Source organism: Vidua macroura, chromosome W, assembly GCF_024509145.1.
Source record: "Vidua macroura isolate BioBank_ID:100142 chromosome W, ASM2450914v1, whole genome shotgun sequence".
NCBI classification, from domain to species: Eukaryota; Metazoa; Chordata; class Aves; order Passeriformes; family Viduidae; genus Vidua; species Vidua macroura.
In genome coordinates, this window is record NC_071610.1 from 2,269,379 (window position 1) to 2,282,878 (window position 13,500).

The 13,500-nt window shown below is 46.4% G+C and overlaps 1 pseudogene; it reads right to left on the reverse strand.

Moving 5' to 3' along the window:
* Positions 1-782: 782 nt before the first annotated feature.
* LOC128821377 (SET-binding protein-like) overlaps positions 783-13,500 on the reverse strand; it is a 34,736-nt pseudogene continuing 22,018 nt past the window's right edge.

The following is a 13,500-nucleotide window of genomic DNA, read 5'->3' on the forward strand; positions in this document are numbered from 1 at the left end:
CCGGGCCAGCGGGAGGCATGGGGACTACCCGCGGAAGCTGTCTCTCATCTGGAGATTATGTTCCGCTGACGAGTCCTGATCCCTACGTCTCTGGGAGGTTACCGCATCCTTCCTTCACAACATTAACGCCGCCAAGAGAGACAGTCGCATCTCGGCCAGGCCTGGGAGACAACGCTTCTCTGTCTGCGCCACTTTCGGCCCCTCCGTCGCTGGCGGGTTGGTTCTCCCCTTTTCTGCAACAGGCGGCCTGTGGGTCCCTGTGGTGGCCGTCTCAAGATTTCCCTCCCCGCATGTCACGGGTGGGGTCGGGGGTCTGCTTCACCATTGGCGGTCACCATGACAACACTGGACAATCTGTCAGCTGTCTTTGGTTGCGGAGCAACTGCTTCCTTCTCCTCCCGGCGTGGCGGCTGGCTTGGTTGAATTAATGTCTTTTACACCTTTGCCATTTCAGCCCGAGGCAGCAGTGGTAGTGCCGCCGGCAGTGGCCGCCATGCCCACCGCAGTGCTTCCACCCACGTCATTCGCGGCTGAGCCCCTGGCCGCGGCACAGTCGACAGCCGGCCCCGTGCATCTGGGCTTGCGACCTTCTCTTCGGCTTCATGGTCCGTAGTCGGTCATTCGGCTTCAGAGCCTTCGGCCAACCCACCACCCCCTGCTGCCTGTGGGCTGTCCTCCCCATCCCTGGGTGGGGGCCTGTTGGACAGAGTGGGAAGGCCATGGTGTACAGCTGACGGCACACTTGCTCTGGAGGACAGAGCCACAGGTGTTGGTCAGATAGCTTATCCGGCATCTGTGGGGGGAACACAGGTGGTTCAGGAGGACCATGTTCTGCCACAAGGCCAGGTGCAAGCTGTATAAAGCTGTCCCAAATTCAGGACACACCAACAAGCATGAGGTGATTGCCTGGCGGGTGATCCAGGATTTGTAGGACAAGGTCACAAAATATGGTCTTGGCTCTGTGCAGGTTATGCAGGCTCTCAGGGTGATAAACTCGGACCTGCTTGCTCCATTTGATATTAAACATATTGCTCAGGCACTGTTTCAGCCTGTGCAGTATGAGGTTTTTTTGGACAACTGGATGCAGGCTGCTGCAAAGGTGGAAGCAAGCAACAGGCTTTTGCCTCGGGAAGACCCTAGGTATGGCGTGGGGGTGGACGCTCTCCTCGGAGAGCAGGTCTTTTCCAATCCTGATTTTCAGGCTACCTGGGACTCTGCTGTTCTTGAGCAGTGTCAAAGGGTAGGATTTAACGCATTGTTGAAAACTGTTAAGATGGCCTCCCCCAGGCCACAGTTTACAACGATAGTTCAAGGTGCGAGTGAGCCTTTTTTGCTATTTGCCAAGAGGCTTGCAGCTGCCCTGGAGAAACAGGTTGAGGATGATGCCTTAAGGCGAGTTTTACGCCAGCAGTTGGCTTGGGTCAACTTGAACAGTGAGTACCAGAAGATCATAAATGCTCTTCCAGGCCACCCAACACTAGCAGACATGGTCAATGCATGTGCCAAGATGGGTTTTGTAGACCACAGCGTGTCCGCTCTGGTGGTTGCTTCACAGCCAGGCCAGGTAACTTTAAGGGATGAACAACAGAAGAAGAGCAAAAATAAGGGCAAGAGAAAGCAAAGCACAAGCAAACCAACAGGGCCAGGTGCTACCTTCTTGTGCTCTAGATGCCTGAGGGCAGGTCATTGCTCAAACCAATGCAAGGCTAACTTTCATGCCAATGGCCAGCCTTTGGTAGGCCCGGGAAACAGGATGATGAGCGCACAGGGGAATTGCACCCTGACACAAGTGATTCCTCAGAACATGGTGCCGGCTCAAGTCTGCCCAGCCAGCTCGGAGGCAGCACCCATGGCTCTGCCGGCATGGATGTACGTACCACCAACGCCATCATCTTAGAATCCTGTCATGAACATAAGGTTCCTTTGGACGTGTTCGGACCTTTGGGACAAGGACTGAGTGTGCTGCTCATGGGGAAAATCTAGTGTTGCTCACCAGGGAATTTTTTGTTCACCCAGAAGTCATTGACTCTGACTTTTCAGGTCAGACTTGTGCCATGGTTTTCACGCCCTCCCCTCCCGTCACTATTCCGTCAGTGACTCAGAATGCTCAACTTGTGCCTTTTCAGTCATGTGTCCCCAGGACTGATCAGCAGACTCATGAGAGTGGTGGCTTCAGATCTGCAGAACTGCCACAAGCCCTCTGGTCTGCGAACATTTCTGCTCAGCAACCCCAGATGGTGTGTACCCTGACCCTACCTACCGGCTGCCCACTCGCCGATGATTGAGCTTCGAGGTTTGATTGACACAGGGGCGGATGTGACAGTCATCTCCCTCTCTGTGTGGCCTCCTACGTGGCCTTTGGATCCCGTGGGGTCAACCATCGTAGGGCTGGGGGGTCCAACACGTACCTGGGTGAGCCAACGGTACGTGCTGATCAGTAATGCAAATGGGCAGACAGCTGCAGTTCGACCCTATGTCATTCCATCTTCAATCAATCTCTGGGGGCGGTATGTATTGGCTGCCTGGTGAGTGCAAATTGGGACGGATTTTTAATTGAGGCCACTGCATTGAAGGGCGAAAGATATCCTACGCTGCCTTTATGGTGGCTGGTGGACAAAATTTTTGTTAAAGTTTAATAAACCATTTAATTTTTTTAAGTAAGCAGTAGTTTCTCACACCTTCATCTATCAGGTGTCCTTCTATTGTCTGACAGTGAGAGGCATAGGAGTCCTTGGACTCTTGGTGGGCCTCCCTCAAAGATGGAAGGGATGAACTCCACCAATCTATTTCTCTTTCACTTTCCCTGATACTCCTTAGTCTTTCAACTTGCTCTCTAAGCTCGGCCACCAGTAAAAGGAGAGCATTCACCTGTTCACACTGCAGGCAGGTTTCCTCCGCAACACCCCCTGAAAACTGAAACCACTGATAAGCTCAAACAGTCTGCACAGGAAGGGGTCTGGACAGACACATCCTTTTTGGAGGGTTCCATCTGATTACATACACTAGTACTAACTACAGTTTTTGATCACGTACAAACCATTACTACCAGAAATGCTAAAACCTACCAACCAGCAGAAACACCACGCACAACACACAGTAAACCTTACTAGAAAGAAACCCTACAACCCTGCCTGCTTGCCCTGCCTGCGTGAACTGCCTTGCAAACTGCCGTGCCACGCCCTCAGAGATGTGTCACACCCCTGTTTGCCCGCTCCCTAGAGGCCTCTTTTAATCAGCCTGCTACTCAGTGATGGAGGAAGCACCACCCCAGATCTCGTGACCCTCACACAAGCAGCTACTCAGCAATGGGGGAAGCCCCACTCTGGGCTCCCACTGCTTCTCCTACCATGGATGAGCCTTTGCTCCTAAAAGCAGCTGTTGAACTGGGACCTTATTAACACTTGACTTCACTGGAAAAGGGTCCTCACCATCTGCTCCAGTGCCCCAGGGGAAAACCTGGGACTCCTCCCTCCTCCCCTCCTCCAAGGGACCCTCACCTGGCTGCTTGTGGGAACCTGGCTGCCGCTGCTCATCCCTGCTGTCTTCTGCCACTGCTTTAGGGTTTTTTGCTACACTTTAATGCAATACCTCCTGTCTACCCAACCTCCCACGGTTCCTGCTATGGCTGCGGAATTTCTGCTACATTATGTTGGCCACCCTGTGATCTGCTTGCCTCTGCTGTTACAGCCTGCTGCTCCGAGGTTCCTGCTACAGTCCATTCTGCCATCCAGAGGGGCATTGGGATCAGCTGCCCTTGTGAGTTTGTAAAGGAAGCCCCTTTTCCATCTCTCCCACCAGCTCGCCCGCCATTATGCACGTGGAGACAGGCAGCTGAACTCACACCACAGTGCCTCCTGCAGCTGTGGGGGAGTCATTGCACCTTCCCTGACCAGCCAGGAGCCAACAGTGCCCCTGCCGGCTGTGACCAGAACTACACCAAAGAGGAAAGTGGTTGACAGCTGAGAGAAGGCTGTTATTCAGTTTCTGGTTTTGCTTGTGGTTGCTGCTGTTGTTCTTGTTTGTTTGCCTTGTCATATATATATATATATATATATATATATATATATATATATATATATATTCTAGTAAATAACTGTTATTCCTTTTCCCATATCTTTGCCTGAAAGCCCCATAATTTCAAAGTTATAATAATTTCTAGGGAAGAGGGTCATATTTTCCATTCCAAGGGAGGTTCCTGCCTTCATTGGCAGGCACCTGTCTTTCAGACCAAGACAATCTACCAGGGAAAGGTGCTGCTCTTGAGCTGAACCCCACAAAATGGAAGTCTAGCTTCCCATCCCTACCCAACTCATTCTCCTAATGCCACTCATACTGCTTTAGGAGGAGACAGTCCTCCCTGCCACTTTTTCCAAATCTAGGCAGACAGAAATAAACTATCTACAGCTTGGTTCATCAGAAACACACACAGATTTCAGGTTATGTTATATTATTAATAATATATACTTTAAAAAGAAAAAAGTTCTGAAGAAGGAAAAGGGAAAGGAAGTAAGAAAGAAAAACATACACAAGTAAGGGAAGGGAGTAAAAAGGACAACAATTTGAGACTTTCAGTGGGAATGTCCAAAAATAACACAAACAGGATCTCCCTGCCATCTTCTCTGATCCTCTCTGAATGGCTTTCTGTCTTGAGTTACAATGTAAAGTGTAACCAAAATATGTATTCTATCACCAGCTACATCATCTTCTGATTAACTGTTAATGCTAGGTAATTTGTAACAGCTGCATACCCCACCTATAAGCTGGGTATAGTGGGGTTTTTTTGTCTTCATGTGATAACTACACCCAGCCTAAAGGGGGTCATCTCTGCCAATGGGCCATCAAGGACTCCCCAAAATATCCTGACTCATTAGATTACATCATTCCATTGTGAAACTCCCCACCCTGGGGGAGGTATTGAACATTCCTGCCTGGATTTGGGGGTATATAATCTAGAGGTTTAGGGATTTACAGCCACCACCAATGGACATCTGGGGAAGAACCAGACTTTCTTCAGGACCACTGCTTTCAACCACCACTTCAACAGCACTGCTACCACTGCTTAATCAGACTGCAACTACCACCCTGACCAACAAGATATCAGGTTGTACTCGGACTTTGTGGTTTTAAGCCAGTTTTTCTTAATTTATTGCATTTATTGTAGTCTTTCCATTAAATTGTAACTCTGACTTCAACATCTCTTGCAAGGTATTTGCGTGGGGTTAATTCCTCCCACTCAATAAGGTGAGTTTTACTGAACCTTAAAGGAACAGAAGAATGTTTGTCATGTTTTTCACTTTTTTCTTTGATTTTCCATTCTCATATTAAAAAAAAGAGATGTCTAAAGGGAATGATGGGAAAATATGCTTTTAAGTCCTTCACAACTAAATACAGTGCTGGGATGCAGAGACCTCAGTGAAGGGCAAAAAACAATTTTGCTTGGGTGTTTTTTTTTGGTTATTGGTTGTTTGATTTTTTTTTTTTTTTTTTTTAGATTCTCTCTGGACAAACCTAAGAAACAAAACCCAAATGTTTAAATCCACACTTCTTTGTTGCTCTCTGTTCCCTCTGCTACTGCTATATTTTTATGTGCCAGTAGCACACCTTTACAAGCACTGATGAAGGATTTTTTTCTCTTTTTTTCTTTAAAAACATCCAAAGCCTAAATTACTTGAATAAACAAGATTTGTCCCTTCCAATCTCCCCACTGCCATCCCTGCTCCCCCCCCTCCTCCCCGGCAGTGCTGGGACAAGGGGGGAAAGGACTGGGGTGAGGTGGGGGACAGACACCCAAACTGTGAAGCAGAGACCATGGGTAATCTGCTAGGAAGGAGCCCACATGTGAGAGCTTTGGGCCACCTGCCAGCCACATGTCATGGTAGGTGGGCATTACTGGTCTGCCTCCCCCATCACATCTGGGAAAAGGTAACAGGGAAGACCTGTGCTGGGTTTGGCTGGGGTAGAGTTAATTTTCTTCCCAGTGTCTGTTTTGGGGCTGTGTTTTGGATTTCTGCTGAACACAGGGTTTATAATATAGAGATGTCTTTGTTATTGCTGAGGAGTGCTTACACAAAGCCAAGACCTTTTCTGCTTTTTGTACTGTCACACTGGCAAGGGGGTTGAGGGTGAATGGGAGGTTGTGAGGAGACACAGCCAGGACTAGTGACTCCAACTGACCAAAGGGATATTCCAGACCATATGACATCATGGTCAGTATATAAAGGAGGGCAAGAGGGAGGATGACATTTGAAGTGATGGTGTTTGTCTTTCCAAGTAACTGTTACATGTGATGGGACCCTGCTCCAACACACTTGACATACCTTCTGACTCCTTTGCCACTCTCAAGAAATAGATTTGGTTGCTCTGTTCATTCTTTGGGTTTATTTATTTATGGACCTTTATTCTATCTGTGCTCCTTGTTGAGTCTGTTTTGGGTCAACTTTTATCTGTGTTTTCACTCAAGTGGCAAGACCACGGGCAGGCAGTGAAGATGCAGGTGAGCAAAGAAGACTTTAAGGAGAGCATAAAGGATTTTGACTTTTTCTAAGCAGAGATTATATATGGGTTTTAAACAAGGGGCCTCCCTTCCCAGCTGACAGCAGCATCTGAAGCTTCTGACTTGCTCACAGAGTGGCAGGGAATTGAATCAAAATAAGAAAGAGGACAGCCCTTCCTTGGGGAGTAGGAAGCAGCATATGAGCTATTCTAAAATCCCTGCAAATACTGGCTTGGTTTTAGATCAGGTTCTCCTTTCCCCTTCTGGTCTGTGTGCTTCCTCCCTCTCCTCTTGCAACAAAAGGGAAATTGGTAGATTTAAAAAATCTTCTGAAAGCCAACCCGGCAGATGGTTCTTTCCATGCTGGGGAGGGAACAAAAAGAAAAACCTGCCAGGATGCACATCACTGAGATGTGACAAAGATGGGTATGGTGGCTGGCCTCTGACTCAGGAAATTCACACAAGCCTATTAAACCATGTGACCAAGACGGACAGAGTCAACTGATATCTCCAGTATGCAGCTGCTGTACCCCACAGGCTCATGCTAAGTTTTATTAGCTTAGGTCAGGCCAGATAGACTGAAATAAATACAGAGTTTCTCTATATTTCCATGCTACCTTTTCAGCACCTTAGGACAATCCCTCATGCTAATATCTTAGTAGGTAGAAGTGAAGTCCAGTGACCAAAATCACAATGTAATAGTAAAAGGCTTCTTTAGACAGTAATTAGTAACTGTCCTACTTTAGTAAAGTCTTATGTACTCATCAGTAATATGAACTCCAGCAGATGCAGAAAGTCAGGGGTAAGTCACTGTCAGTCTTATTGCACTTAAATGCTTCAGGTTAAGGATCTGGCTGTCCATCACAAGCTGCTCTCCCTTTTCTTTAAAATATCCTCTTCCCTCTATATGACATAGACAAATTACCACTCTCTTCAAGGGTGCTCCAAGCAGACCCAAGGACTCCACATCCCAAGTTGCCTCCAAGGATTAAACATGACTTGGCTACCTGCCACGGCAGCCAAGCAAAGCACAGGGGGCAGCAAAAGATGTGCTGCCGTCTTGCAGAGCTGCCCTGTGTTTCAGAAATTCCCACAGAGCACATTGGCAGTTGCTGTCCCCGAGTGACTAGCAGCATCACGCTCTTCCCAGTTTCTCTTGTGATTAGTGTGTGTGTCACAAGAGGAAACAGGCTTCCCTCCTTCCCTCCCCCCCACTCCCCTTCAAATCAGGAATATAATACAAGTAATGCTATGGAATTAAGAGAGAGAAAAGGCTGGCAGGAATGAATCTTAATGATTACATAAATTATTGAAGAAAAGTATCCCATGGAAAGCAGGATGGTTTTGGGAAGAATACTCAGCTGAGTGCTGGTGAATGTAACATCATAAAATGGGCAAGACAAATTAATTATCCTCATCTAACCTGCACATATATGGGGTATAAGAAATAAAACACATCATCAATCCAGTACCATGAGTTCCCAGTGGAAGATGCAACAAAACAAGTGCCTTCAAGCTCACCGCTAATACAGATTAGGCAGGAGATTGATGTAGGGACTGTCCCTGCAGCTGAAAATACATTGGTCAGAGGCAGAAATGAGAGATGATCAAACACCTGCTAGTACTGCTGCTCCTCAGTGGAAAACTATCTGAGGTTTATTTTTCTTTGTCTTGGATTTCATCAAATTACCCACCTGAGAATACAGCAGGTACCTGCCAACCCATCATTCATTTAGGTGGAGCTGCCCAGGCCAGCACAATATTTTAGCATATACTGGAGTGCAGGGGAGACTACTGAAAAAAAAAGTCCACTTAGAAATTAGTTGTACTAGTTTGAAAGCAAACCAGTGGGAGATCCCAACTCAGAAATACAATTTAATAGGAAAATTAAAATAAATGCAATAGTACAGAAACACTGACAAGAGTCAGAATACAACCTGACACCCTGTTGGTCAGAGTGGCGGTAGCAGTCCCATTAAATGGTGGCTGCAGTCCTCTTGAAGTGATAGATGTGGTTCTGTTGAAGCAGCGATTGTGTAGAAGGGTCTGGTCTTCCTCTGAAGGTCGAGTGGTGGTTATGTAGCTCCTGTCCTCTGGGAATCCAGTAGGTAAGGCTGCCCTTGGTATTCCACATCTCAGATTATATCTCGGTAGGAATGCTTGGTTCCTCCCCCTGGGCAGAGCATTTCACAATGGGATGATGTAATTTCATGAGTCATGCAGTAAGACTTGATGACCCATTAACAGAAGATATCCCACCCAGAGGGAGTTATCAGGGATGAGTCATGGAAGAGATAAAGAACACTGCCCCATGTAGATTTAACAGTTTATGGAGATGGTGATAGAATTATTTCTTTTGGTCGCATCTTACATTGTAACCCAAGACATTAGTGTAGGCTCTACCTCAGAGGTATGAGAAGACTATTTCCTACGTGTCCTTCTGGGAAACACTTGCAAAGTGCATTACAAAAGTACCTTTTCACAGAAGTACCAGGTGGGGAACCAGCAACACTGCCACACAGAGAAGCAAGGGCATGATCAGTGGCAACACATCGAACATCCACTTCTCAGCCTTCTCTTCCTCAGAGCCATCAGCAAGGACAGTGAAGCCGTGGCCTCTAGTTCATTTGCTTGTGACCCCATGTTCCCCTGGAGAACAGGAGTGTTGGGAAAGGCAAAATTATCTGTAAATCCCCTTGGGGCTGATTCTCGTCTTTGAGCAATGCAGATGGAGAGTGCCTCTCAGGAAGCTAGGATACTGCAAAGTGCTGAAATTCCTCAGTGAACAACCCAGTTTTAAAGTGGTATAGTTGTTGTAACACAGATGTCAATAAGAGATACCATCTCTCTACAAACCTTGCCATCCAGGTGAGACCGAGCCATGAGAAACTGATGAGAAGGTAATGAGTCCTCCAGTAGATATTCCTCATTCCACTCTTACCATACTTTAGGGTTTACAGACCATTAAGGGACTATTAAGGGCATCTAGGTTGACTAATTGAATGTTGGCCCCAAAAATTCACCCTTCTCATCTCTGCATCCAGCCCTAACTCTTCCCTGAGATAAATTTTCTTTTAAAGTTAGCAGTGAAGATGCAGAGAGTTAGTTTTGAAACAAATTCACCAGTTTCAATGACAAATAAAAGAGAATTGGCTTCCAGAAGGGCTATGCACCTGATGCTTGAAGATCAGGCCACCACCTGGGAGACTCAGTTGTGTCATGGTTAAGCAATCACAGCTCAGTGAAAAAGATCTGTCACCCTGGCCTGCAACAGGTTCCTTGAGTGAGTCACTTCATCTTATTATTCTATTTCACATTCTGTACTAAGAAACAAGATGGTTTCATTTCTCCTTTTATTTCTACAGTTTGTGAACTTGTTGCAGGACAGGCTCTCCTGATGTCTTCATATAAGACCTAACAACAGTAAACATGGATGTGCAATAAGAATGTGAGGCACCATCTTAAAATGAGCCAGGTAGAGACCCATTTAGTTCTGCAAACACAACTACAGTTGACTGTCCATCTTGAATGACCATGTCATCTTCAGCAATGCTACCTTCCACAGTGGCCACAGTCTAAGCTACATCTCAAATACACATTCTCACTTCTATAGTAAGACACTGTGATGGGTTGACACTGGCCAAACGCCAGTGCACCTATGAAAATAATTTATTCATTTTCCTCTGGTGTAGTTAAGCAGAGAAGGGGGAAAGAAAACTCATGGGGTGACATAAGGATTAGGAGAAAAACACTAAGGGCAAAACAGGCCTAAAATTTTAAAAGGTATAAAGAAAAATTGAATAACAGAATTAAAAGAGGATAATGAAAACTAAATATAAACCATTAGAACACCTCCCACCCCCCCCCAGCCCTTCTTTCCTTCCTACCAACAGTGCAGAGAGACAAAACATGGGATTTTTAATCAGTTTGTCACTTCTAAAAATCTTTATTCAGTTCACTTAGGGAGAAGAGTCTCTTTTGCTATGCCATGGGGTCTTTTCTACAGGAAACAGTTCTCTGTGAACTTTTCCAACGTGGTTCTAATTTTCATAGCTAACAGTCCACTCGGAAATTGCTTGCAACGTGAAGTCCCTCCCATGGCTTTGCAGTCTTCCTACAACTGCTTTTCGTGGGTCATTTAGCTTATGTGGTGCAGTCTTTAATGATGAGCTGTTCTAGTATAAAAGCAAGGGTCCTCTTCCTCTATCTCTGAAAGCAAGGGTTCTCTCTCTCTGTTCAAATCTCTCAACAGATCACAGCTTTTCAGCATCCACATGCTCCAACACGAGTGCCTTTTTCTCATGGGCTGCGGGTAAATGCTGCATCCCCCCAGACACTTAATGAATTACAGACAAACAGTTTGTTGTATTATAGTCCTCACCATGGCTTGCAGAAGAATTGCAGCTCCAACGTTTGGAGCACTTCCTCCTCTCCCTCCCTCTTTTGCACCAACCTTAGTGTCACCATATTGTTCTCCTCATGTGTCGTCACTTCTTCCTTTTCTCTGACTCAGGAGAGAATTGGTGTTCATAGGTCCATTTGTTCTCAAGTTCTATCAATTGAAACAGTTTTTATAGAGCTCCACAGCACTGAAAGGTTAATCTTGTCCAGTCTCTGCAATTGGGGAATTGCTCGCCATGCTTATCTATTGGTCACATGGTCTCCACTGGCACTGCGCAAGCTGTGCCGGCTGCTGGCTCTACTCCGCGCCTTTTCTTCATGCAGGATGCCGAATAAAGAAAAGCTGCTGCCACTGCTTTTGTCTTTCTGTCCTCAGCATGGCTGGTTAAAAGCGGCTAAGCAAATAAAGTCTGTTGCAAGCAATGCCGAGACAACTGCGGCCGCAGAGCACCACCCTGGCCACATAGTTGTTCACGGCACCAGGATGGCCCTCGGCAGCATGGCCTGGCAGCTGTGCTGGGAAAAGGTCCAGCAGTCCCATCTGGGAAGTGGCCCCGGCCGGCCCTGCCGACTGGACCCCTCACTCCTTTGTAGAGAGCAGGGAGTAAGAGAGCTTCCAGAGATTTTTTTTTTTTTATTCTTAAATATGTTATCATAGAGGCGTTACCAGCTTTTCTAATTGGCTTAGCAGTGTGCCAATTATCAGAGCTAGCCAACGACTGGTTTTGTCAGGCACAGAGGAAGCTGCTAGCAGCCCCTCACAGAGAATCACTTCCGTGGCTGACTTTTTCCCCTTCACCAAAAATCAATTATTGCAAAACCAGCACAGATACCTTAGCTCTTACCCTGTCCTTTTCACTGCTAGTTCCCAGCTCCAGCAAAAAAACACAAAACAACGAAAACCAAGAAAATAATAACAAGGTGTTTTGCTTGATACTACCCTGGAGAAGCAGAGTTTGCTGACCTTTCTACTTGGAAGCAGTGTCATGCTACTGGTGCATGCACCATGGCTTGAGAATCCATCTCTTGATAGCAACTGCCTGCAGCTCAGGGCCCAAATATAGGCCTGATGTAGAAATAGACTGTTTTCCTAAGGAAACAAGGCTAATGTCACACTGGGTTTGTGTATATGTGAATGCACACATAAGCTCCTTGTCTGCCTGCATGATCCTCTCTTCAAGGTTGTTAGAATATTTTGTCCAGTTTTAATAAAATTTGATGCAAGAACAGAAATCTTTGTGATAAAATACTCCAAAAACTTTTGTTCAAATTATTCACTGACCAGAAGAAATGGACCCCTGAGTGGACTCCCAAAGAGGGCTCAGCCAACAAGTTCACTCATCTTTAGACACCAGACAAGGCACATAAGAGGAAAGTGGTCAGAAACCAACTTTCAAAAAGACAAGGCAAAGGCACCAGGTGAAGCCCCTCTTTCTATTCAGATTAACTCAGGACTTGTCCATCACTCAGTCCTACTGACTGTGCAGAGGAAAAAAGTCACAATTGTTTGGGAGCAGGCAGACAGTGAGATATGGGCATCAGCTGACTCAGGCAGAAGACCCAGCTGGAAAAGACACTGCCTTATTCTCATCACAACATATCCACGACATTATGCAAAACGGACACTTCTCTAGCAGGTTTTGGAGAAGGAGAAGGAAGGGTAACAGCTGAGATCCAACCCTCCCTGCTCATCACAGGGAGGATTAAACCACCTTCAGGAGGGACCAGCCTCCTCCAGGTGACTACAGGGGAGCCCAGGAAGACTCAGAGTCCAGTTTGGGCACCTCAGGTGCCTTCAAGGACCAAGATGAACCTGGGCCTGAGTGGTTCTCAGCTCAGAGCAAAACTGTTTTCTTAAGCTCTGAAGATTTTACAAAGAAATTAATGCCTGCTCTCTTTTTGGGCGGAGCCCAAAATAGTTAGGGCATCCAAAACTCTGGGCAACCTGTTTCAGTACCTCACCACCCTTAGGTGGGAAGGCATCAAACTGCATCTGTTTCATTTGTGCCTTCAGCAATATGGTACAAAGAAAAGCTAGCCAAAAAAATAAACCTGGGATGACTATCAAAGAGCTGAGTTTGTGTAGCATTGCACCCATACACTTGTGTAGAAAGACTGTAAAAACTCCAGGAGCCTCCTGCCTGTTAGAGCAACTCTGAATTGGTCTCTCAGCTGCTCAAAAGCTAGTTTCACCTTAAAGGCAATTAGAAGAATGCTTCCCTACTGTGCTGGCACTTCTGGGGCCCTTCCACTATTCCATAATCTAGGAAGAGGCTGAGGTTTACTCTGCTGGTGTGAGCTTCAGATACCTGGCACCAGCATCATTTAGAGCAGCCTCAAGGCTTTGCTTAGAAAGAGTAGGGACCAAACTGTTATGAACAGTTTCCAGGTGTTCCCCAGAGACGCGGGCAGGGCTTTCCTAGTTCCCATGGCAACACTAAAAGAAAACTACTAACTCTAGCTAAGTACCGATATTGAAATGCTAATTAGCTAATTGCTCTGTTTGTTTTCTCTAAACTACCTGGCCTCCCACCCCTCCACGCTGCCATTCTGGGACTAACATGCAAATAAAAACCCCTTAGGATCATGGGAGTATTTTTAGGAGA